This window comes from Haemaphysalis longicornis, unplaced genomic scaffold (assembly GCF_048455015.1).
Source record: "Haemaphysalis longicornis isolate Haplotype H1 unplaced genomic scaffold, Haemaphysalis longicornis Haplotype H1 scaffold_11, whole genome shotgun sequence".
Lineage (NCBI taxonomy): Eukaryota > Metazoa > Arthropoda > Arachnida > Ixodida > Ixodidae > Haemaphysalis > Haemaphysalis longicornis.
Genome location: NW_027526214.1, coordinates 113,821,277 through 113,846,237, shown reverse-complemented (window position 1 = coordinate 113,846,237; position 24,961 = coordinate 113,821,277).

Genomic DNA, 24,961 nt, shown 5'->3' with positions numbered 1-24,961 from the left:
CCACTATTTTTGAGAATAGTGGGAGAATAGATATCGGCCGGTAATTGCTGAAGCAGTCAACGCTGCCTCCTTTATACAAAACACACACTTTTGCAATCTTCATTTTATCAGGAAAAATACCAGTGGAGAGAACTAAATTGGTTATCTGACACAGTACGCCAGCAAGGAGGTCAGACACAGCTTTAATTGGCTTTGCGCTAATATCGTCAAACCCACACGATTTTGTTTTAATATTCTTAATTAACGTCACAATTTCTTCTGGAGAAGCAGGATAAAGGAACAGCGAATTAGAAAGGTTGCAAGAAACATAATCTTCAAAACCTCCAGTGCTCTGTACTGGTGGGGCTCCGGAAAGCAGAAAGTGCCTATTAAATTCATCTGAAAGAGCTTTGCCTCTAACGGTTCGCCCAGAAACTGTCATTGCATCCGGTAAAACGGTTCGCGATTTACCTAATAAATTCTTAAGCATACGCCATGTTTTTTGCGGATCATACATGATATCAGAAAATTTGTTGGTGTAGTAATTAATGCGCGACTTCTTTATGTCAGATCCTAGTTTATTTCTAATTTTTTTATACTTTTTGAAGATTTCGACATCCCTAGATATAATGAACTTATGAAACAATAGATTACGTTCTTTGATTCTTTTTAACAGCTCTCCGGTTATCCAAGGCTTTTTCGCTCTTTTATTTATTTTAATTGTTTTTCTCGGGAATGCACGGTCGTAAAGTTCTATTACCTTCTCCAGAAATACATTCTACAATTGATTTGGATTGCTTTCGGATGATAGTTCCGACCAGTTAACATTTGCAACCAAGTGACGGAAATACTGAATGTTGGAGTCATCCATTACACGAATCGGTAAACATGCGTTTATCGATTTGGGAACGAAGGGCGAGGTTTTCGGAATGAAACAAAATATGGATAGGTGATCACTCAAATCGCTTGTTATTGTTCCTGATTTTGTTTGACTTTCACTTAGATTGGTTAAACATAGATCAATTAATGTTTCGCTATGTTCTGTAATACGAGTAGGTGCCTTAATAACGTTTGAAAAACCATAAGAAAGCGCCATTTCAGTGAATTACCCGCCGCGGTGGCTCAGTGGCTAAGGCGTTGCGCTGCTGAGCACGAGGTCGCGGGTTCGATTCCCGGCCGCGGCGGCCGCTTTTCTGATGGAGGCGAAAAGCAAAAACACCCGTGTGTACGAGATTTCGGCGCACGATAAAGATCCCCAGGTGGTCAAAATTAATCCGGAGCCCTCCACTACGGCGCGCCTCATCGCCTGCGTTGTGTCGGCGCGTTAAACCCCACAATCAATCAATCAATCATTTCAGTGAATTGACTAGTAGAATTGGACAAAAGCAGAAGTTTAATGTTGAAGTCACCTAATATCACAACACTTTTTTTTAACGCTGATAAGCCTTCCAACATTACTTCGAAGAAACGATAAAATTCTTCAAGGAATCCCGAGGGAGGTCTGTAGATAACGCCAACGACAAATTGGCTGGTTTTTATAAACAGTGATTCAAAGTTGAAGTTCACAGTAGTGTATTCTGGAATTACATCATAAACAAATGTGTTCTTAATGTAGAGAGCGACGCCCCCGCCCCGTTTGTCTTTCCTGAATAATGACTCAGACTTGTACCCTTCGAGTTGAACAGCCTCACCACAGTTCGAAAACCATGTTTCACTGAATGCTAGAACATCGAAGTCATGTTTTATTGAGGACAGGAAAATAGTTAACTCATCTTCTTTGTTTTTTAGGCTGCGAGCGTTCAAGTGATAAAAGGAAAAGAAATTAGAACTATTTGACGTGACAGAAGAAAAAGAGTCAGCGTCATAATGCTGGTACTGTTTAACGGTGGCCATAACAAGTTTTAGGCTGCGTGAAAGCGTACAGGAAGCTTCTTACGTCATTTTTTCTAGGTCAGTTTCGTCACGAATGTGAATGACGTTATCGCCATCGAACTTTCGTGCCATCACTCGACCGTTTTTCTGCCAGACAAACCGATAACCCATCTCTGTCCCTTTGTTTGTTGCGAGCCACAGAAGGTGCTTGTTCATGGGCGTAAGGTTGTCCATTATCTGTATTAACGGGGCGGCTATCTTCAGAGCAGAGCGCTTTTTTATCCAGCTTTCCTTCAAAGCGATTGAAGCGAAACGGGCAATCACCACAGGTTGTTTGCCAGGACGAGACGGTAAGCGATGCAGGGCGTCAAGATCGGATTGTGCAAGCTCCGGTAGTTCCAGTTTACAGGCCAAATCGTTCATTTTTTCCAGAAGATTTTCATTCTCTTCTTCAACGATTCCCCGAACCTCAATGTTATGTCGACGACTGTATTGCTCAAGTTCGTTGAGCTGGATTCTCATTTGTCTGACCTGTGATGAGGAGCCCGATTCAATACGATCAACCCTTTTCTTAAGCGCGGTAACATCGTTGTCGAGTTTTGCTAGAATTGTATCATACTGATCAGACACATGAGCGACGGCTTTTTCGATGTCATTAACTTTCTTAATCACTTCCGACAATGCGTCGACCTTGGCGACAAGGGGGAGGAGCAGCGCAAACTTATCGTTCAACTCTTGCAGTTTTCTATCGGTACTATCCGCAAGAGACGCTCCAGGCTCAGTAGCCATGCCACTCTTTTTACGCGCTGCCTCGCACGTTGAGCAAGCCCACGAAGACCTAAGGGAGTCGCCCTTACTACGAAAACTGGCTGGCGTTACACCAGAGCACTTGCCAAGATGATAGGAATACCGACAGAAGGTACACTGAACAAACTTGCCATCATCGGGAACATTCTCATGACACGCCAAGCAATTGCCCATGTTAAACACCCGGCACAGCAGCAGCAGCGGACGTAGACACACAATTGCCAACTACAGGGCAAAAAGTTACTAACCTGCAAAAACAGTAGATTGCGCTTAGGACGAGCGAAAAACGCGCCGTCCGCTGCAGCTGCTGTGTGACGAGTGCGCTGGATCTCGGTGCGTTCAGCCTTTTTAAGCGTGGTCCACCGCCGACACGTCACCTAGGCGAGCCACAGTCAGGTGTCGCTGAGCTGTCGCTAGTCGTCCAGGCGTCGATCCACTTTTGCTTGGCCCGGCTTGTGCGCAGATGGTAGTCGCAGTGGTCACAGAACAGGGAATTCTGCAAAAACAGTAGATTGCGCTTAGGACGAGCGAAAAACGCGCCGTCCGCTGCAGCTGCTGTGTGACGAGTGCGCTGGATCTCGGTGCGTTCAGCCTTTTTAAGCGTGGTCCACCGCCGACACGTCACCTAGGCGAGCCACAGTCAGGTGTCGCTGAGCTGTCGCTAGTCGTCCAGGCGTCGATCCACTTTTGCTTGGCCCGGCTTGTGCGCAGATGGTAGTCGCAGTGGTCACAGAACAGGGAATTCTGCAAAAACAGTAGATTGCGCTTAGGACGAGCGAAAAACGCGCCGTCCGCTGCAGCTGCTGTGTGACGAGTGCGCTGGATCTCGGTGCGTTCAGCCTTTTTAAGCGTGGTCCACCGCCGACACGTCACCTAGGCGAGCCACAGTCAGGTGTCGCTGAGCTGTCGCTAGTCGTCCAGGCGTCGATCCACTTTTGCTTGGCCCGGCTTGTGCGCAGATGGTAGTCGCAGTGGTCACAGAACAGGGAATTCTGCAAAAACAGTAGATTGCGCTTAGGACGAGCGAAAAACGCGCCGTCCGCTGCAGCTGCTGTGTGACGAGTGCCAACTGTGCCAAGTGATACGAATAATCTGAAAGGATGAATCTGGATGCGCGGTTTTGAACGGATTCAAGGACGTTACAGAGGTTGGCTTGGTGTGTGTCGTAGATGGCGTTGCCGTAATCGAGTTTGGAAAGAACGAGTGTTTTGTATGCAAGTAATTTAACAGACAATGGTGCTAAGGAAAGGTTGCGACGTAAATAACTGAGAACACGATTTGCTGCGTTAGTAATTTGACTGATATGGTAGGACCAAGTTAAATCGTGACTGATGTGGATGCCTAAGTACTTGACTGACGTACAGGAGGGTACCGCAGTATTGTTTAGGTAATACGATTGGGGTGCATAATTAGAACGACGGTGAAAAGAAATCAAAGATGTGTTACTGACGTTAAGTGACACGAGCCATTTCCTGCACCACTCTTGAACAACAAGAAGATCGTGTTGAAGGGCAGTCTCATCTGAAGAGTCGATTATTGGCCGGTATACCACACAATCATCCGCAAAGAGGCGGATATTAGAAGAGACAACGTCGGGCAGCTCATTATTATAGACTAAAAAAAGAAGGGGCCCAAGCACGGTGCCTTGGGGAACACCAGAGAACTGGGGACAGATCGGACGAGTGCGAGTTGGCATAAACAAACTGTTTACGATGCGTAAGAAAACAGTGAATCCAGTTTAACTTGGACGGATGTAACTTCAGACGAGATAGCTTAAATATTAGTCGAGAATGGGGGACTTTATCGAAGGCTTTCTCGAAATCTAAGAAAAGGGCGTCAACTGGAATGTTGCGGTCAAAATGCAAATGCAGGTCGTGAAGGAATAGAGCAAGCAGAGTGTCGCAGGATAGGCCTTTGCGGAAACCATGCTGGTTGGGATTGAAAAAGTTTGACGACGATAGAAAATTGGCAACATGGGAGTACATAATGTTCCATGATTTTTGAGCATACGCACGTAATAGAGATTGGACGGTAATTGCGGGGGGATGATCGGTTTCCTTTTTTGAAGACAGGAGTGATTTTGCCAATTAACCAGTCTAATGGAACAATGCCGGTGTCCAATGACTGTTGAAATATGAGGCACAAGATACTTGATGATAGATATTTGGTGTTTTTCAGCACTTTGGCATTATTACCTTCGATTCCAGTAGAGGAAGAATTACTGAGTGAGTCTATAACCTTAACAAATGAGTCTATAACCTTAACAATGGCAGGCTCGTTAGTAAATACTGAACAGAAAGCAGTGTATAAGATATCGGCTACCGTTGCATCGGGGATGGGGCACCCGGTGCGGTCGAGTAAAGAGATAAGGTTAGATTGGTTTGGGTTTATGGTATTCCAAAATTGTTTAGGGTCAGTTTGTAGCATTGTAGGTAATGTGTCAGATTAGAACTTGCGTTTAGTTTCGGTAATTAGTGTGTCATATTTTTTAGCAGTAGCGTAATATTTTTTCCAGGCAGAATACAACCTAGTAGATTTTGCAGAGCGAAACAGGCGTTTTTTCTTGTTATTCTTGCGTTTTAAAGCGACGTTAAACCAAGGAGCGCGAAGACGTTCAGTTATGGTGGTAGTTGGTATATAAAGATTGATTAAGCGGTGCATTTCATTCTTAAATATTTCCCAGTTACATTGGACAGAGCGGCTGGAAAAACTATTGGCGAAGTTGTCAGCGAAAGTCTCAAGCTCCCGGTTCATGTTCACATAATCGCCACGGTTGTAAAGGGTAATGGTTTTCTTTTTCTTTTTGGGTATCTGAAGACTGCACTGAAAGGGTGCGTGTAAGACTGCGTGGTCACTAAGCCCTTGGAGATAACAAAGAGGTGAAAAGCGATCAGGATCTGTGGTAAGGATTAAGTCGAAAATGTTGGCTGAATGATTAGTAATTCGCGTGGGATTCGTGACGATTTGGAACAACCCGAAAGTAAGACATGTGTCAACAAACTGAGATGCAACGTTACTGGATGATAACGCAGTGGCGAGGTCTGACCAGTCGATAGTAGGAAAATTGAAATCGCCAAAAAGTAAAATGAGGGCGTTCTGGTGAGTAGCTTTGATTGCGAACAAGGCGTCATGAAACGAAGCCGCGAAAGAGCTGTCGCTGTTAGGAGGGCGATAGCACACACCAATCAGCACGGGAGGAAAACAGGCGTTGCAACAAATCCAGATCATTTCAAGTAATGTTGACAAGTTAACTGCACTGCATTGTAACTGCCGATTAGCTGCTATTAGCACGCCACCACCGCGCACATTACTGGTTCTATCCTTACGAAATATGTCAAAATCTTTGAGTGGTGGAAGCACTTCAGAATCGAGTATCGACGGGATTAACCAAGTTTCTGTGAGTATGATAATGTTACTGCAAGATGAATTCGATAGGTCACATGAGGAATCACGCTTTGGAATTAGGCTACGTATGTTAGTAAACAGGAATGGTAAGGGGAAATGACTGGGCTGAGAAGAGCACTTTCTAGGTTTATCTGGTTGCTATGGGGTCAGTTCGGTAACAGTTTCGGAAGTCTGATCAAAAACGAAGGTTTTGCCATCACAAGTAAGTTTGTCGAATTTAAGTTTAAACTGCATATTGCGGGCCTTTCTAATCAGGTTTCTTCGAGCAAGGCGAACTTTCGGGGAGAAGTCTTCCGCTATGCTGTAATCAGTTTCTTTAAGTTGACTACGCAACGAGAGGATACTTTGTTTGTCTTTGAAGTGCGAGAATTGAAGGTGTTCGGCGCAAGTAAAGGCAAGTAAAATGCCTCCCAAGCATCATTTTTGCGTCCTTTAAGCCGTAAAAGATCAGGTTGGAACGCCTTGACCTATTTTCAGCATCATCTACACGCGCAGACAATTTCGAACTCTGGGAAACACACGCTTGCGTTGTCGGCTGGACGGCTCGAATTTGTGTTTTAACTGTTGCAATGGAAGCGCAGTCCGATTCGATTTTTTCTAATCGAGCTTTCAAGTCACCAAATGTTTTTTCGTGGTTTGCCAATGTTGTGCGAATGGACTGGAGTTGCTCGAGCATAGCATTCTGCCCTGACTGCAGGTCTTTCAATGCGCTGAGCACGTCTGGAGGGAGAGGGACCGGTTTTGGAGGACCGGGGTTTGACTCCACGTCACCGGCAAGCAAGAGAAGAAGCTTAAAAGTCATACGGCAGCAATCCCACAAAATGTCAAGAAAACACTGTGGGCCCGGCAGCACAAGCAGAGGACGACGACTAGTACGCTTAGCAAAAATGCTATAAGAGTTGGTTACCTGCACAAAAAACGGAGGATCGTGAGTGCGACCCATTGATGCTGTGCTGCGAAGCCCACCGAAGGGCGCGCGATTCCGTGTCGGCCTTAAGTAGGGTCTTTGCGCGGGAGAGGGTGGTCCAGATGATCTGGTTCCGATGCTTGCAATAAAGGGCCAACAGAGCGGCGGATAAGGGTGCCGGGGACGATTGTGATTCTCGGGGAGAGGGATGCGCTGCAGTGGAACCGATGCGCCATCCGGGATGCGCCAGGCGGTCAGGATCCGAGCAGTTTCTCTATGAAATCCAGGATGCAAGCCGTGGGCAGCATCCGTTCCAGTAGAAGTACCAAAAGGGAGATCCAGCAGTATAGGGCACAACAGACAGAAGAGCTGCACAAAAAACGGAGGATCGTGAGTGCGACCCATCGATGCTGTGCTGCCAAGCCCACCGAAGGGCGCGCGATTCCGTGTCGGCCTTAAGTAGGGTCTTTGCGCGGGAGAGGGTGGTCCAGATGATCTGGTTCCGATGCTTGCAATAAAGGGCCAACAGAGTGGCGGATAAGGCTGCCGGGGATGATTGTGATTCTCGGGGAGAGGGATGCGCTGCAGTGGAACCGATGCGCCATCCGGGATGCGCCAGGCGGTCAGGATCCGAGCAGTTTCTCTATGAAATCCAGGATGCAAGCCGTGGGCAGCATCCGTTCCAGTAGAAGTACCAAAAGGGAGATCCAGCAGTATAGGGCACAACAGACAGAAGAGCTGCACAAAAAACGGAGGATCGTGAGTGCGACCCATCGATGCTGTGCTGCCAAGCCCACCGAAGGGCGCGCGATTCCGTGTCGGCCTTAAGTAGGGTCTTTGCGCGGGAGAGGGTGGTCCAGATGATCTGGTTCCAATGCTTGCGATAAAGGGCCAACAGAGCGGCGGATAAGGCTGCCGGGGACGATTGTGATTCTCGGGGAGAGGGATGCGCTGCAGTGGAACCGATGCGCCATCCCGGATGCGCCAGGCGGTCAGGATCCGAGCAGTTTCTCTATGAAATCCAGGATGCAAGCCGTGGGCAGCATCCGTTCCAGTAGAAGTACCAAAAGGGAGATCCAGCAGTATAGTGCACAACAGACAGAAGAGCTGCACAAAAAACGGAGGATCGTGAGTGCGACCCATCGATGCTGTGCTGCCAAGCCCACCGAAGGGCGCGCGATTCCGTGTCGGCCTTATGAAGGGTCTTTGCGCGGGAGAGGGTGGTCCAGATGATCTGGTTCCGATGCTTGCGATAAAGGGCCAACAGAGCGGCGGATAAGGCTGCCGGGGACGATTGTGATTCTCGGGGAGAGGAATGCGCTGCAGCGGAACCGATGCGCCATCCGGGATGCGCCAGGCGGTCAGGATCCGAGCAGTTTCTCTATGAAATCCAGGATGCAAGCCGTGGGCAGCATCCGTTCCAGTAGAAGTACCAAAAGGGAGATCCAGCAGTATAGGGCACAACAGACAGAAGAGCTGCACAAAAAACGGAGGATCGTGAGTGCGACCCATCGATGCTGTGCTGCCAAGCCCACCGAAGGGCGCGCGATTCCGTGTCGGCCTAAAGTAGGGTCTTTGCGCGGGAGAGGGTGGTCCAGAGGATCTGGTTCCGATGCTTGGGATAAAGGGCCAACAGAGCGGCGGATAAGGCTGCCGGGGACGATTGTGATTCTCGGGGAGAGGTATGCGCTGCAGCGGAACCGATGCGCCATCCGGGATGCGCCAGGCGGTCAGGATCCAAGCAGTTTCTCTATGAAATCCAGGAAGCAAGCCGTGGGCAGCATCCGTTAAAGTAGAAGGGCCAAAAGGGAGATCCACCAGTATAGGGCACAACAGACAGAAGAGCTGCACAAAAAACGGAGGATCGTGAGTGCGACCCATCGATGCTGTGCTGCCAAGCCCACCGCTGCCAAGCCCACTGCCAAGGCCCCTCTTGCCGTCTTGGGCAGTGGAGCTTGCGCTTGCAAGAGTTCGACGTGACAATCGTCTATAAAGCCGGCAGGAAACACTCCGACGCCGAGTACCTGTCCCGCGCCCCCGTACACCCACTACGACAAGAAAGACTCTGATGAAGAGAGCGCCTTATTAGAAATCGTGACGGAGAGCGATCTAGCCGCCAAGCAGGGTGCCGACTCCGACGTACCAGCCATGATCGACTACATCCAAGGACACAGCGTCACCGTGCCTAGGACCTTCAAACGCAACTTACGACCATTGAGCCTGAACAATTCCACCCTCGTGAAGAAGACTTTCAGCCCCATTACAAAAGCGAATTATCTTGTTTTCATCCACGCTGATCTTTGTGACGAAATTTTGGAAGCGTGCCACGATGACCCGTCTTCCGGACATCTCGGCACAGCTCCCACTATTGCAAAAATTCAAGGAGAAGTACTACTGGCCCCACCTTACATCAGACGGCACCCACTACGTCCGCAGCTGCCGTGAATGCCAGCGACGAAAAACGCCACCGACGAGACCCACCGGACTTCTGTAGCCGATCGCCGTCCCAACGAGGCCCTTCCAACAGTTTGTAATTGACCTTCTCGGGCCGTTCCCTACAGCACGATCCGAGAACATGTGGATTGTCGTGGCGACAGACTACATGACGCGCTATGCAGAAACCGCCGAGCTTCCGAGGGCGACTGCACAAGAAGTCCCGAAGTTCTTCATAAACAAAGTTGTGCTGCGACACAGCGCCCCTGAAGTCGGATTTACGGACTGCGGAATGGCCTTTACTGCGTAACTGATGCTAGGGGTCGATCGCTACAGCAACCCAGATCACCGAAGAACGAGGGCGTACCACCCCCAAACGAACGTACTGACGGAACGTCTAAACAAGAGTACCGCAGATATGCTATCTATATACGTCGACGTTGAACATGACTTGGGACGACGTTCTCCCGTATGTCACGTCTGCCTACAACACGGCTATCCAGGAAACTACGCAGATGACACCGTTCGAGCTGGTCTACGGAAGACTACCGACTACGATGCTTCACGCCATGTTGCTGCACGTAAAAGATGACGATCTCAATGCCGACGTCCAAGGATACCTTCAGCGTGCGGAGGAGGCCCGCCAGCTCCCTCAAGTTTATACAACGGACCAGCAGCTGGTGGATGCCGCACCCTACAACCTGCGAGGCCGAGACGCCTCAGTACCGACCAGATGATCGGGTGTGGGTTTGGACTCCCATCCGATGACGCGTACTCAGTTGATTGCTTCTGCGGGGGTATTTCGGACCCTACCACTTTCAACGACGTGTTGTTGAACTTACCTGCGAAGTGATCCCCGATGGTGATTCCTGCACATCACAACGAGTCACGCGACCCGAAGTCGCCCACGTGCTTCGCCTCAAAACGTACTGCGCCAGACGACGGGCTTTTTTGTTGTTGTTTTGTTTGAGGCTTCGCCAAAGGAATCTCAGGTAGTCCCTCGACATGTTTGCGTAGACACCTGTTCGTGTCTTCAAGACGTGCTCTGGAAGCTGAAGTCCTAACCATGCCCAGCATCTTGTCGGTGGTTAGTGCCACGCAGAACTTCGGCCCCTGCCGCAGAACGTCCATATCATCATGAACGAGGTTTTGCGGGGGCACACAAAGCAGCGTCACGCCTTGATTCGGCGGTTCTGAGCAATTCTTCTTTGGGAGCCTTACCATCAGGCTATTCCATGTAAAATCAGCTGATAGCCCTTCAGGCTGTCGTAGCCCTTCGCGGAAATAGCGACGGTTGTGTCCAGGCGGAGTAGTCCGCGCGTCGGCCACAAACAGGGCAATCTTGAGCCACCTCTCCTGCCTTGAAGCTTCGTTGCTAAGAATACGGGTCAACCGCATAGCGTGTGCCTGTGAAAGAGGGAATGGTCCGGCGGAGACTGCTGCGTCCAGTGGAAGTTGTTCTTGCCGGATGGAGAACGCTAGGCCGCATGCCCTGTACGCAGTGGCTGCAAGTTGAATGATGCAAAAACGAGGGTTCTGGAGAGCTGGAGCAAGAAAATGGCCCGCTGAATGTGCAATGCACTGAATTAATGTGTCGATGTGAGCTAGTTTCTACTACATCATGGGAACGGGTGAGGCGCCAGGCACAACTGGAGGAAGGAAACAACAAAGAAAGAGGCGCACTAACAAGAAGAGGGCCTGATCCTTCAGCCTTTTTTCTCGGCCAAGGCACACAAGGAAGAGACACCTTTTAGAGGGTGTTGCGACCGGGTGAGCTGACCCAAGCCGAGCTCCGTCGCCTCTGAAATACGTATGGTAGCGAGGTGTAAAGAGGGAGCGGCTGGCCGCTGTTGCAGCCGTGAAGTGGTTCAGAAGCCGTAGGCTAACATAACTGTTTCCTCCATAGCGAGAGGTAAGCCGAAGCCAAAGAACAATGCCACGACAGGCGAGGTTACAATACAGGACTGGAGCAGAATGACAGCAGTGCTTCGCTGCTCATACAGGAATGGGTTATAGCGCTTGCGGGGCCTCGTATTTATACCCAAAACTGCAACGGTCAAAACAGCGTTCCCTCTACAGTTGCACACGCAACCAACGTCACAGACACACACCACACTTTCCCGAGTTCGTGAGCAGTCGATAGCATTGGCGCACGTTGAGTTCGAGAGAGAGGTGAGAGGAGGACTCCGCTGAGATCGCGGGGCCTGTGTGTACTTGAAGCGCGCTGAGACATGCCTCGCCGGGCCGGCAACCATCGAAGTTTCACACGCGTTGAAAACGAAGCGTCTGACCCGAGCTCTGTCGAGGGGTCAAAACATGTCACAAGACACGGTAGGGCTTGATAGATAGGCGCACGTGGTGGCTTCGCCGCACAGCTAAGGAGTGCTGAAAGAAATCCCGTCGGCGGGCCTATACATAACAGCTTCTCGGCCGGGGGTCCGAGGTCCCGATGGATAAATGTCTTCAACCGCTGTCAGGAGGGATCCTTTCGGAGAGAAGTGTTCACAAGATGCTCGACTCCACGCCTGGGCTGTACGACACCGTGCTGGAGCTTCACAGGGCCGATCACTGGACGAATGGTGGCTTGCCAAGAACGTCTCTGGCTTGGTCAGGCAAGCAACCAAACAACACAGGATGACACAACCGTATCGCTGGCAAGTGTGAAGACAAATCCACGCTGAAGATCTAGCAGGCTTTTATTTGCGAAAATATACGGGAATAACTAACTACAATAGCTACATTTTAGCCCAGCCGTACTTTAGAAAAATATACAAACTGGAAAGGTGATATTTCGCGTGATTGGAAAGGTCCCACGCAAAAAGAAATGTATAGTAAAGGTGGAAAACTGATTCAGGAAAACAATGAAATTGAGAAAGTCAGGCGTCCACAAGTCACATCTCGCGCTGAGAGCTGCGATTTGAGCTCACGTCATTGCCCTGAGCTTTCCCCTTTTTCTACCGTACTTTAGGTGCCCCCTCTCTCTGAAAGCGACTGCGATCGGTCGAGAGGACATAGGCCTTCTTCCGATACGTGTCTCGAGTGCGCGGAGAAAACTGCCCTACTTGCCGCCGCTCGAGCAAGGCGTGCGCTTTCGTTCTCGGCTGCTGCGTGGTCCACTGAGACCCGGCGAAAAGCGGGCGAGCGGCGCTGCCACTCAGCAGGCGCGCATGAGAGCTCTTGCAACCTCTGTTTGCGACACTGTCGGCAAGCGAACACCACTGGGTGTTTTCGCTCTTCTTTCAGGCTGTCAAGGCCAATTTAGGCACGGCTGCCGGTCTCAGAAGACGGCTCAACCAAAGGCGACACAGAAATGGCTACGTGCTCGGCTGGCCGTTGCCTGACATCGAGTATCTGAGTTTCAGGTAGAACGCTAGCGACTCGCGCCCTTGCGGCGCCGTCACTACGCTTATCTGCACCGTGAACATCGTTAAGTGTCTCAAATGCCAGCTCTGCCACAGTGTTGCTCGGTTCTGAACTCGCGTCCGGAGAAACAACCGCCGTTTCAACGGACTCGTGTTTGCCCCTTTCACTAACATCCGGTTTAGGCTTTCCCGCGGATCGCCGTTAGCCCGCGAACTGCACGTGGTCGGGTTGACAGCCATTTTCAAGGCCTGCCGAGAACCTACGCACTTCGAACATGGCGACGAAACATCTCCACTCACAGTAGAAGCCTTACACACATTGTACTTACGCTACCCTCTGTCGTGAGCCTCCGGAAATGCCCCATCCTCGCCACCTGTCTGAGTTTTGCCGTTCCTCTCACAGGTGGCGAAACTATTGTTACATAAGCGCTTCGCAGCGAGCTCAGGTTATTCTTTTCTCGGCGGTTTCTCTACATTGTGCCCCTTGTCCCGTAACAGCTGATCCGACCTGTCCGAGAATAGGTACCTGTATTCCGCAAGAAGTTGTGGGGATACTGCCGCCTGCGTGACAAGTTCACCAAACGGACCTCCGATGCAGACCACAGCAATCGGCAGGCGCACAATTCGTGTTTCCATGGCCTTCTTAACCCAAACACACTGTCCCGTCAGCTGATGAGGTTCAACGTAGAAGGGTGGATTATGTCAACCGTCGTCGCGGAGACGCGAATAACTCCGCACGCTTTACGGTTGACCACTAGCTCACGTACGTACGGCTCTAGAAACTGCCTGCTGTCCTCATTCTGATCTAGCACGTGAAAGACGAGTTTTCCCTTCTTGCAACTCTAAGCGAAATGTCCCGTCTCGCCAGAGTTGTAACACGTGGCCTGTCTGCGCACTTCAAAAGCTTTCTTTCTGCGCTGCTACTCAGCGTCTTCTACTCTCTTTTCGCTATCACGGCCAGTTTTCTTATCCACAACAAATCCTTCCCTGGTTCCACCGTCTTCATGGCGAACTCTGGCTTTGGGCCCTGACTTATTAGGCCTCGGCCTGAGCTCTTTTTGGCCGTCTTTTGGCCCCTGCGCACCTCGACGTGCAATGAATTCGTCGTCTAGCTGAGCTGCCGGATCCACAGTATTTGCCCCTGGCCTATCTTGCACCCAGAGTCTCAGGTTATGTGGTAGAAAGCAGTAAAAGTAATCAAAACCGAAGAACTCAACTACCTTGTCGTGCTCTCCGAAAGCCTTTGCCTCTTTGAGTCACTCTTCCATATTACCCCCCAGCTTGTAGGCGAACTCCCAGTACTATTCGCCCTTAGCTTTCTCGGCTTCACAGAACTTCTGGCGAAACGCCTCTGTTGACACCCTCTACTTAAGGAGGCTCGACTTGACTTTCTCGTAGTCCTGCGCCTCCTCCTTCGGCAAAGAGGTTATCACGTCGGATGCCTTACCTGCAAAAGCGTAAGCAGCTTTTGCGGCCATGTGTCTCGGCTAGACTGGGCCCTCTCTCCCATACGGTCGAAGTTGACCAAAAAAAGACCGATGTCTTCTCCTACCTTGTAGGGTCGCATTAAGTCATACATTCGCAACGTAGGTCGCTCAGTCTCCGCAGACTGCACGCTTGGCGGGCTGCTGTCACTCCCACGCCGAGATGCGTCGATGTCTAGACGCTTCATCTCCAGCTGATGCTGTTGCTCACGTTCCCTCTCGTTTTTCTCTCCTCGTGACCCTCACGCTGGCTCTCAGTCTATGCAGCCTGACGTTTAGCGGTCTCTATGTCATTGATCAGCTCCATGCACTTAGACAACTCGTCGTCGTCAGCCCCAACACCGAGTATAGCCTGTATCAGCTCTGGCTTTCTCAGCGCGTCAGTCACCTCCAAGCGCAACTGTTTTGCAAGCTCCAACAACTGCGTTTTTTTCAATGCCTTCAAATTCATGGCCAGTCTAGAGCACTGCTTTCCCACTGCTCCAAAAATGTTTAGCGCGAATGACCCACGCGACAAAAACACACGCCCGACCAGCTATCCTCAGAATCCTCGTAAAACTCAGTGAATAAAAGTCCCGCACCCACCATTGACTGCCTTGAATTCTGCGAAGTCCGAAATCGCCTTGACGTCCGTGGTTCTGGATCTCGAACCGCTGGCTCCAGGGGTTACGAAGTTGCCATCCGACCGCTTCAAACCAGTTGTTACGACCAGGTGGGCCCAACCGAGCCGAGCTCCGTCGCCTCCGACATACCTTTGGTAGCGTGGTGTGAAGAGTGAGCGCCCAGCCACTGTTGCAGCCGTGAAGAAGTCCAGAATCCGTAGTCTAACGTAACTGTTTACTTCATAGCGAGAATTGATCCGAAGCCAAAGAACAATGCACCGACGGGCGAGATAACAGCAGAGGACTCGAGTAGACTGACAGCCTTGATTCGCTGCTCAAACAGAAATATTCTACAGCGCTTGGGCGGCTCGTATTTGTACCCATAAGCGCAACGGTCAAAACAGCGTTCCCTCTGTATTTGTGCACACGCTACTAGCTTCACAGGCACACACAACGCTCTTTTCAGAGTTTGTGAGCAGTCGGTAGCATCGGCGCACGTTGAGATGGGAGAGAGGAGGACTCCGCTGCGATCGCGGGACCTATGTGTCCTTAAAGCACGCTGAGACATGCCTCGCCGGACCGGCAACCATCTAAGTTTGAAACGCGCCAAAAGCGAAGCGTCTGACCCGGGCTTTGTCGAGACACGAAAATACAAGTCACCGACAAGGTGGGGTTTGTTTGGAAGGCGCACGTAGTGGCTTCGCCGCACAGCCGAGGTGTGCTGAAAGAAAGCACGTCGGCGGGCCTATACGTAACAAGGGATAATTTACGAGCGTGGCTATTGGCCGCTTCATTTAAACCAGTACCTACAGCGATACCTTAATATGCTAGGATAGATTATCCCTACTTGGTGTGGGGCCCGCTTAAAGTCTCAATTCCTTGGCTGCATGATTTCCACGAATGTCAGCGGCGTTTCTTTCGACGTCACGGATCTATACTACTCCCTGACCCAAGAATTACTTATGGAAGTGGTTAACGAAGGAATCGACAAGTACGAGTCTGTGCGCTTTCACAGCGACTGCGGTGTGAGCGTCTGTGGCTTCCTTGAACACCTGGGGTCTTATCTAAAGTATTCAACTGTGGAGTTTGAAGCACCCTACTACTAGTAGGGTAATGATCAATAACCTCAATAAATAACCAGTAGCAGTAATGATCAATAACCTCAGGACCGCACAGCGGTTTGAGGCAGGTGGCGATGCAGGGGAAGTGGTAAGCGAATATATCTACTTATGCCAAGTTGTGACCCCAGATCCCAACCATGAGGCAGAAATAATTAGAAGGATCAGAATTGGGTGGGGTGCATATGGCAGACTTTCTCAGATAATGAATAGCAGCCTACTATTGTCGCTAAAGAAGAAAGTGTATGACAGCTGCATCTTACCGGTACTCACCTACGGGGCAGAAACTTGGAGGCTTACTAAAAGGGTTAAAATTAAATTGAGAACGACTCAGCGGGCAATGAAGCGGAACATAAGGGACAAGAAGATAGCGGAGTGGGTCAGGGAGCAAACTGGTGTTAAAGATATATTAGTTGAAATTAAGAAGAAATGGACGTGGGCAGGGCATGTAATGAGAAGGCAAGATAACCGCTGGTCGTTAAGGGTAACAGAGTGGATCCCTAGAGAAGGCAAGCGTTGCAGAGGGCGAGAGAAAGTTAGATGGGCAGATGAGATCAAGCAGTTTGCGGGGATAAATTGGTCACAGTTGGCACAGCACCGAGGTAATTGGAGAATAATGGGAGAGGCCTTTGCCCAGCAGTGGGTGTAGATAGGCTGGTGATGACTACTAGTAGAAGGAAGGGGCATGATGGGTTCCTGCCTAGACCCTGCGCTCAGTGACATGCTGATGGCTCGTTTTGACCAGCCATTGAAACACGAACTTGGCGACCCAGGTGTTTTGCGCGTTTTCCGGTTCGTGGAAGACTACCTTGTTCTTTTCAGGTCGTCAGCCGGCACATCTGGCGAAGACTATGCTAGGCGGTTTCCGGCAGTTTTCGAAGGCACGCTTGGCTGCCTCACAATGACCGTGGAGCTGCCACTTGAACGTTGCCTGAGGTTGCTTGACCTGAACCTCATGTTCTTTGAGGGCCACATTTGCTGGGGTACCCTCCACGCTACAAGAAAGCCTTGTTTCCATTCGCCTCTTGTCACTCCAAGTTGGTCTCGCGGGGCATAGCGGTCGCTGCCTTGAGGAACGCCCTTGTATGTTTCTCCCAGCATCAGATACAGGAGAGTTTATTCTCGCAGGTCGGGAGACTGTTCCAGGTAGGATTCCCTGCATCGAGGCTATGCGGTTTGGCGGGAAAGCTTTTAAGTGAGCAGCCCGAATGAGCCAGCCATTCGGACAGCAGACAAAAGCAAAGGCAGAAGATTGCTGTCATACCATACCTGGAATATCCTGTCACCCCATACCTTTCCGCGATGGAATATAGCATCACGGAAAGAAAAATGCGGAGCGTGCCTGTGTGCGCGAGGTCTTGAGCTCTCCCAACAATCTCGGAACTCTGTGCCGCATTGTGCCGCAAGCATGCTACTACGTTTGTGTAGTGTGCAAAAAATTCAGTGTATCCGAATTCCTTGAAGTACGGCCGTGTATACGTAAGACTGACGGGACGCTGCTTCAACGGCCGGTTGCGTGAGGATGACGCGACGCTAAAGACGGGAACAGGAAGCAGTCTGGGCCTTCACTGCAAGACGCACTGCAAGCCAAAGGACTGCGTGCGAGCGTTCATTAGGACCCGACTGCTACATTCATACTGTAAAAAGGAGAAAGGGAAGTTTTTCAGGCCTGCGTCATAAAAAAGATGGGGAACCGATGTCTCAGCAAACCTTCAGTTGTCTTTCCAGCGAGGTGGATTACCTGGACGATTAGTCAGAAGGTTGCTGCAGCTCTACTCACTTTCACACGTGGAACAACCAGCAATACAGGGTGTTTTCGTGTCTTTAGTATCACTTTCGGAGCGAACAAAGCTCAGTTGTTAGTGCTCCCTTTCCTAGCTGTTTTTCGCCCTCCTGTTGTGCCTTGCGCTTAACCTCTTCCCATATTTGGGCTGATAGCCAGCACCACTGGGACTACTCCGTGTCAAGGGGACCTTCTTTTTAACCCCGGGCCGTCACTCTAGCGTCTACATGTCGAGAGTAATCAACCAGCCCTGAACCCTCTTAAGCCACCTATGGCACCAAGACTGCCGGAATAGAGGCCCTCGCTATGCATAAGAATAGGAAATGAGAGGCTCCTTGAATTAACACAGAAAAAAGAGTAGGCAGCTATGGAAAGCGAAGGGGAAAATGTGGCAGAAGTATAATTGAACAGATAGAGTTTTCTTACGAAAGTGGAGAAAAACATACCCGCTGGGTGGGATCCGAACCCAGGATCACCAGAATACGCGTATGGTGCGATGACCACTTCGCTAAGAGCGCGGCGGTTCTGCCCTCGACTTCCTCAGCTATTTATGTTAACGTATCTGTTTCCTGCGCGTGGGGATGGTAGCCATCACCACTCGTTCTACTCTGGGTGCAGCGAACGTTGTTTTTACGCTTGAGCCGTGGCTCGATCGTCAACGACCTGTCAACAGGGGTCTACCAGCATTTAACCCACTTAAAATACCTATGGCACCTGCTCCTGGAATGTCCGTGGGTTCGGATCCCACCAGGCAGGCATTTTTTAGGGGCAAAGCTCCTTAAGGCGTGGGTATGTCCATCCTTGACGTATGTATGTAGCCACCTCAAGTTTAGTTCTTGGATTGTTTACTAGATGGCGGTACTTGTATATGATGAAAAGATGCGCTTGGATTGTTTACTAGATGGCGTGGCTACCTCTAGTTTAGTTCTTGGATTGTGTACTAGATGGCGGGGAGTGTTGTAATAAAATCCGTTCGCTGTTGGCGCGCGCTCGGAGTCGCCCGATGGATAAGGCTGCAGATGTGCGAGCCCGCGAGGCAGAAGCGCTCCGTGAAGCTGCGCGACGCCGCCGCCAAGATCCTGCCGTACGAAAGCGGGAGGCCGAAGCGTGTCGTCTGGCTGCGCGACGACGCCGCAAAGATCCCAGCGTTCGAGAACGAGAGGCCCAAGCGTCACGGCAACGGCGCGAGGACCCTGCCGTAAGCGAAGCGGCACGGCTGCGGCGCGAAGAGGATCTCCAAAACGTCAGAGAACGGGAAGCGGCGAGAAAGCGCGCGTATCGGCAGGCAGACCCCGATGCAGTCAGAGCTCGTGAGGCGTCTGCAAAACGCATCAGGCGAGCTCAGCCCCAAGGTGCCGACGCGCGGTTTAAGCGAGACTTTCTAGACGTTACGTTCGGATACAGATGTAGTGGGCGAACTTTCACTGAAGAGTCACGGTTTTACCGATGATTTCCCCTCAGGAGCTTCGCCCACTCATCATCATTCACCCCGTGGATATGCTGTGAATTTTTTTTTTCTCCACGTTCTTTCGGAGCGTCTGGCGGACGAAAGGGGTAACGTCTACCAATTGCTGAGAGTTCGCGGGGGGGGGGGTGAAAGGCCTAAGGAAGTAAGCAAGTGCCGACCACTGTGACTCTTGGTGAGTCATTCTAATTGGGTAGTGCGTTACGCCTCAACTATCTCGTACCACCTTCCCCCCTTTGCCATCATGTCTGCGATCTTTCCTGACACCTGCATAGACGCATTCCCATATTGTTCGGTCCCTCACGCATCGCTATCCCACATCATATAGGCCTGTGATAGCATTGCATTATCCAGGCACCCATCCCATCCCATTCTCCTTACCATCACCAGCGATGCGCGCTGGGAGGCCGCCCTGCGTGACCCGAACCCCCGAGTTCAAGAAGACGTGGCCCGCCTGGCCGACATAAACTGGAACGAAGATACCCTGCCCCAAAAGGGCCCTGCTGCCCTACGGAGGAGGAGAAGACGTCCCCGGCCTAACCGCAGCAGCTATGACAAAATAGTGTTCTGTCATTCGGTGTGTCCACTTCCTTTCTGTCTTTCGAAAATTCTTCATCTGTTTCAACGATAACATATGACCTACCACGTTCTCCTTTTGCTTTCTGTGGAATTCTTGAGTTCCAACCCTTATTTCCCTTTCAGCGAATGAAACGTTTCAGACGATGCTGGGGCCGGGCCGTACTTTGTTTCCTTACACAGCTGCCCCGGTGTCAGCAGCAGACCCCGGGCGAAGGCGTTGCTCGGATTTCGGGATGACATCTTTTGGCACAGCCTCTCCTTTGCCGCCGCTTGCTGTGCCACAGTGCGTGGGTGTGTCCGGCTCTCTGTTTGTCTTGCCAGCAGGGGAACGCTCAGGCCGCCTTCCGTCATGCTCCCCCAGTCAATGCCTTGGATGGAGCTCCCCGTTATGGCACTGCCACGTGGCACTCTCCAATTATGGGGCAAATCATTGCACGCCATGTGCAGGCGCGCTTCTCTGAAGCCCTTCGATTGCAAAAAGCCAACCGTCCGAAGCATGCCCATTAAATGGTTGCAGGCAACCTTAACTGCAGTGCATTCACAGTTGCCATCAACAACTTCGCCGTGCTGGCCAATTGCCGCTGGAGCAGGATATGGCGAAGCGTTCTTATTCTTGCTCTGATGGCACTGTGCTCGAACGAACACAAGTGCATTGCTGGAAAGAAGTGTTCAGAAATTGGTGACTTCTAGCAACTTTTAAATGATGCAACTAAAACAACCAGTACAAACACAGATGCTGCAACACTCACCACTACCACCCATAAAATGGCTGTGTTTTTTTAATGCTTCACCCCCTACTTTTCTAGCTCTCATTTGCTTATCCGCCCCCTCCTCCACATCTCTGCGTTCGCGTTCTTACTCCTCTGTCCCACCGCTACGATCCCCCACCAGTAACCACTTTCGAGGGAGCTAATGAAAGGCAGCAGTTCTGTTGTCTCTAAAGCTCGTGCTTTCGATCTGAAACAAGCGAGGCGAGTGCTTTTGCATCGTATCAAGGCTGGCGAACACAAAACGGGACACTGAAAAGCGATGTTGGTAAAACATCATTGCTAGATGCGGGAAGCAACTGTTTCGGTACTGCATGACTGTCCTGCTCGTGTAGGTACGTACGCACTTAGTTTTGCGCGGCGCAAACACCCTCGTGAATTGACCTCCCCAGCCTTGCAGAAGCATGAGTAAGTCTAGCGGTGTTTTTCTTCTGTCGAATGGCTGCTCATGGTTTACAAACTTTTCTATGGCGCGCGTAGGAAAGCTGAAGTCGTCGCGCTACGAACACGGGACGAGCAAAAAGTTGGCTGGACGGAAGACCCTTCGTTCTGCCACACTTGCTCGGAATGTGTTAAACAATGATACTATACAACTTCACATGTACTGGTGACTGGTGCACCAACGGCTGAAAGAAAGTCGCAATGGCAAAGAAAAAAGTCGTACGTTCCCTGGGAGTCGTTCGTTCTAAACGTCGACGGGAGCACGTACGACTCGACGCTAAAGTTATAGCTTCTTTCGAGGCAGCGTTGTGTCGTGGATCTACTCGCGTAAAGCACTCTGAGCTTCTCCTCCCTCAGTGGAGGAACGCTAGATATATTGTTTTCCCAGCCGGTGATGGCCCAAACAATCGCTTTGCTCGCGCTTGTCATGCTGCTAACTCGTGCAGAGCAACGCAGAGCGAACGTGAGGAAGGAAGGAGTTTCCTTCACCATGGCGGCGGTGCACAAGTGTTGCCAGCGGCGCACAGGGTTGACGCCTTTTTGAAAGGGGTCTATAGAATTCACTTGTGCCGGATGTATTCGGAGCTGACAGCGGTGGTATGCTGCTGCCGCCGCCGACGCCCGTACCACCGGCCAAGAAGGGCGCAGTACCATGTTTCTGGATAGCTATTGTTGTTGTTTCAGCACCCTTTCAACACGCAGTGGCTTTTTAAGTGACCTAAACGTACTATTTACTTACAGAAGTCACCATTACAAGTTTGTTTAGGACGTGGAAGGGAAAAAAGAAGCGAAAGAGACCCGAAACACTGCATGAGCTTCTATCGGCCGCGGACCGCTAATCCCGTCAACGGCGCGGAGAAGGTGCGGCAGGCGGCGCCGCGATCGCAAAGCTCGAGGCGTACACAGGGACCCGCCAAAATGGACCTCGATTCGGTGTAGACCCGCTTGGCTTGATCCGTGCTGTCTACCCTGACGACATGTGGCAGCAGGGCAACTCAACCAGCAACTTCAGTACGTGGGCGTCCAACTCCGGGCCTTTCAGTAGCACGTTGTCCAAGGATGAATGTCCGGGAACATTGGACGACGCGTGGAAAATAACTCGAAGCTTGGTCGTCACAACATCACGACCCACGAGACCATTGTGTGGCATATATGTTCGACCATACCAAACAGGCAGCGGAAGAAGGACGGGACAAAAGCAGAATTAACGACGACACAGCGCTAAACTTTCAACTGAATTTTATAAGAAAGAACCCATATATTTATACTCCATGATTGGACGAAGAAGGCCCAAGATTCCTGTCGGAGTGTGTGTACGTGTATTCTAGGACTGCAGGCACGGGGCGAAACCTCATTCATCTCGTTCAATGGTGGACTTGTCTGTGAAGAATAAGCTGGATGCTATGGTCGCAGGCAAGGAAGGGTGTTTTGTAGTCCTCGATGAATCGGCTTACCTCGAGAAGGCAGAGGGTGCGTTACGAAAGAACTCCGTTAGAACAACAGACACTAAGGCTATCAAAGTCCCGGGCAGTTGCACTTTTAGATGGGCACCCCCTAGAGAGACTTGCGACGTCCGTGAAGAAGTTCAAATGCGATGTTTTAGAGGTATTCTTTCCTGCCAAAACACACAAAACATACGTACCATTCCGTACTATAGTGTCATAAAATAAGACATGGCGGTCTTCCGTGTCAGCGTAACTGCAGCGGCACTTAAAATATTTATGCTTGCAAGATCACTGCAGGGTATCAACCTCTAAAGAAGTAGTGGGGTTTTTGCAAGAGGAACATCCTGGAACTTGCTGAGTATTTAGTGTGGATGTGCAGGTTTTATACTATGCTATACTACAGAACGAGCTACTGACAACCGTAAAAGCATGCATCATTGAAGAAACTGGTGAGTTTAAGTTTTTCAATGCTTGCGGTGTCCCAGTAAGCAGTTTCATGGAGATTCTGACCTTTTACCTTACTTCTACTTTTGTCGAGCAGTGCAATTAATTGTACACACAGAAAAGCGGAATCTACATAGGTTCCAATGTAGCACTAGTCCTGGGCGACATTTTGCTAACGAAAGTGGACAGGGTGCTTGAACGTAATCTACACATGTGCGCTGAGGTGTTTAGGTACGCCGATGATTTTCTTATTCTTACAGAACCGTGTCACGTTGTTAGTGGGGTGCCTTATGTCCTGAAAGTTTTTATGGAGTGTGGTCGTGCACTGAAGTTTACGTTTGAACTTTCCCAAGAAAACCAAATCCAGTTCATTCATCTTAAGGTGATTGATTTGATTGATTGTAGGGTTTAACGCACCGATGGAACGCAGGCGATGAGGCGCACCGCAGTGGTGGGCTCCGGAATAATTTCGACTACCTGGGGATCTTTAACGTGCACCGAAATCGCATAGAGACGGGCGTTTTTGCTTTTCGCCTCTATCAGAAAAGCCGTCGCCGCAGCCGGGAACCGAACCAGCGAGCTCGTGATCAGCAGCACAACGCCTTAGCCACTGAGCCACCTTGACGGGTTGATCTTAAGGTGGTTCTTAATTTTAAGCATGTATTCTGGAAGTAGAACCCTAGGTCCCAAAAACCTGTATTTAACTTTAACTCTGGGCATTCTAAAATTGTGAAGGCAGGCATAGATGTCTACTACATCAGCAACTTATTTGCAAAGTCCTGTATAAGATTATATCAATTTAGCGCGCAAACGGAAATGTTGAGGAAGGCTCGTTATGACAAGCAAGTTATGCGTCTCGCGGTAGGAATAGTTCAGAAATGGGTGAAATGTGCGTCTCTGATGTGAGAAAACCGTCAGACAGAATGCGAAAAGAAGATCTTCTCCATCATACTCTATGTAAACCTATTGTCGCCTAGTTTAAAAATGCAGCTGGAAGGTACAGGGTAAATGTATTGTTCTCTGCGCCAAATATATTAAGAAGAGTGCAAAGCAGTTGGCAACAAGGGACCAGGAGCCACCAAGCATACACGCTGCGGAGTCAAACACGTCTCGCCTTTCGTTCCCTACAGCGTGGCAGTGGTGTATATAATCCGGTTTTGGTGCCACCAAAAAGTGTATATCGGGCAAAAGGGGCGGTGCCTAAACCTGAGACTCTTGGAGCACAAGCCCACGTTGCAAGGTGACTAGTATTCAGATGTATCTCTGCGTTTTGCGAAGTGTGGGTGTGTCCCTGTCTTTCAAGACACCGTGTTAATTGCTAAGAACAAGGGCCAACCTGTACGGGAAATTTTGAAGAGTATCAAATTAGAAAAAAATGAAGATAAGTGCGTCAGCGTTGCGTCAGTGTCGTTAGCTGAAAGTGAATATGTTTTCTTGACTGGTCGAGGAGCGCATTAGTGTGGCCCTTGGCACGTGCATTTTGTCTGTTGTAATCGCGTTTGCCAAGGTTATAGACTGTGTTTTCATTATTCTCTGGTGCAGTGCGCATTGTGTGGCATTTGGTATGTGTTGTCTGTCAACGGCTTACTTGTGCAGTAATCACGAATGGGAAGGTAGGAAGCCACGTGGCTCGTCAGAATGGAGAATCTGAAGGTTAAACAGGCAAACAGAAATGAGCGCTGCTTGAGCGCTCGTGTCTGTTTACCCCTCCACGCCCGACTTTTTCGCGCTCTTTTTCAAGGTCCCCTGTGTTCTTGGCCAACTGTTTCCTCTGTTGCGGAGGTCAGATTGCTTCGCATGAGCTTAACGAACTCTTCATCGGTGTCCAATTGCACTCCTAGGCCATCTCGGAAGTGAGACCAGTTTACCGCGAACGCTGTTTAGAACTTTTTTTATTGACGGTAACAAAAAGTGGATAGTGATTACTGCCCCATGTTGAAGAATGCGTCTGCCAATGCTTGCCTGCTTTCAGGAAGAAAATGGTTAATTCACGCATAATGTCGGCTTGTTTCGCATGGAGCCCTGCTCAGGTGTGTTCTCCGCTTGTGTTGCAGGTATGAAGCGGTAA